The following is a 1955-nucleotide window of genomic DNA, read 5'->3' on the forward strand; positions in this document are numbered from 1 at the left end:
TTTCAATTGAAAATAAGCAAAATTAAATGAGAATTTCATAAATGTTTAAAAATCTTTAAATTTAATTATCTCGAATAGTACGGATAGAGGGGTCTCAAATTATGCATCCATTTAGAGCCCCCCTGAGGATAGATTTGTGCAAAATTTCAATTGAGAATAAGCAAAATTGAATCAGAATTTCATAAGTATTTTAAAATCTTTAAAGTTGATTATCTCGAATAGTACGGGATAGAGGGGTCTCAAACTATGCATCCATTTAGAGCCCCCCTGAGGATAGATTTGTGCAAAATTTCAATTGAAAATAAGCAAAATTGAATGAGAATTTCATAAGTGTTTGAAAATCTTTAAAGTTGATTATCTCGAATAGTACGGGATAGAGGGGTCTCAAACTGTGCACCCATTCAGAGCGCCCCTGAGGATAGATTTGTGCAAAATTTCAATTGAAAATAAGCAAAATTGAATGAGAATTTCATAAGTGTTTGAAAATCTTTAAAGTTGATTACCTCGAATAGTATGGGATAGAGGGGTCTCAAACTGTGCACCCATTCAGAGCCCCCCTGAGGATAGATTTGTGCAAAATTTCAATTGAAAATAAGCAAAATTGAATGAGAATTTCATAAGTGTTTGAAAATCTTTAAAGTTGATTATCTCGAATAGTACGGGATAGAGGGGTCTCAAACTGTGCACCCATTCAGAGCCCCCTTGAGGATAGATTTGTGCAAAATTTCAATTGAAAATAAGCAAAATTGAATGAGAATTTCATAAGTGTTTGAAAATCTTTAAAGTTGATTATCTCGAATAGTACGGGATAGAGGGGTCTCAAACTGTGCACCCATTCGGAGCCCCCCTGAGGATAGATTTGTGCAAAATTTCAATTGAAAATAATCAAAATTGAATGAGAATTTCATAAGTATTTTAAAATATTTAAAGTTGATTATCTCGAATAGTACGGGATAGAGGGGTCTCAAACTATGCATCCATTTAGAGCCCCCCTGAGGATAGATTTGTGCAAAACTTCAATTGAGAATAAGCAAAATTGAATGAGAATTTCATAAGTATTTTAAAATCTTTAAAGTTGATTATCTCGAATAGTACGGGATAGAGGGGTCTCAAACTATGCATCCATTTAGAGCCCCCCTGAGGATAGATTTGTGCAAAATTTCGATTGAAAATAAGCAAAATTGAATGAGAATTTCATAAGTGTTTAAAAATCTTTAAAGTTGATTATCTCGAATAGTACGGGATAGAGGGGTCTCAAACTGTGCACCCATTTAGAGCCCCCCTGAGGATAAATTTGTGCAAAATTTCAATTGAAAATAAGCAAAATTGAATGAGAATTTCATAAGTGTTTAAAAATCTTTAAAGTTAATTATCTCGAATAGTATGGGATAGAGGGGTCTCAAATTATGCACCCATTTAGAGCCCCCCTGAGGATAGATTTGTGCAAAATTTCAATTGAAAATAAGCAAAATTGAATGAGAATTTCATAAGTATTTTAAAATCTTTAAAGTTGATTATCTCGAATAGTACGGGATAGAGGGGTCTCAAACTGTGCACCCATTCAGAGCCCCCCTGAGGATAGATTTGTGCAAAATTTCAATTGAAAATAAGCAAAATTGAATGAGAATTTCATAAGTATTTTAAAATATTTAAAGTTGATTATCTCGAATAGTACGGGATAGAGGGGTCTCAAACTGTGCACCCATTCAGAGCGCCCCTGAGGATAGATTTGTGCAAAATTTCAATTGAAAATAAGCAAAATTGAATGAGAATTTCATAAGTGTTTAAAAATCTTTAAAGTTGATTATCTCGAATAGTATGGGATAGAGGGGTCTCAAACTGTGCACCCATTCAGAGCCCCCCTGAGGATAGATTTGTGCCAAATTTCAATTGAAAATAAGCAAAATTGAATGAGAATTTCATAAGTGTTTGAAAATCTTTAAAGTTGATTATCT

The sequence above is a fragment of the Phlebotomus papatasi genome, unplaced genomic scaffold (genome assembly GCF_024763615.1).
Source record: "Phlebotomus papatasi isolate M1 unplaced genomic scaffold, Ppap_2.1 HiC_scaffold_39, whole genome shotgun sequence".
In the NCBI taxonomy this organism is placed as follows: Eukaryota; Metazoa; Arthropoda; class Insecta; order Diptera; family Psychodidae; genus Phlebotomus; species Phlebotomus papatasi.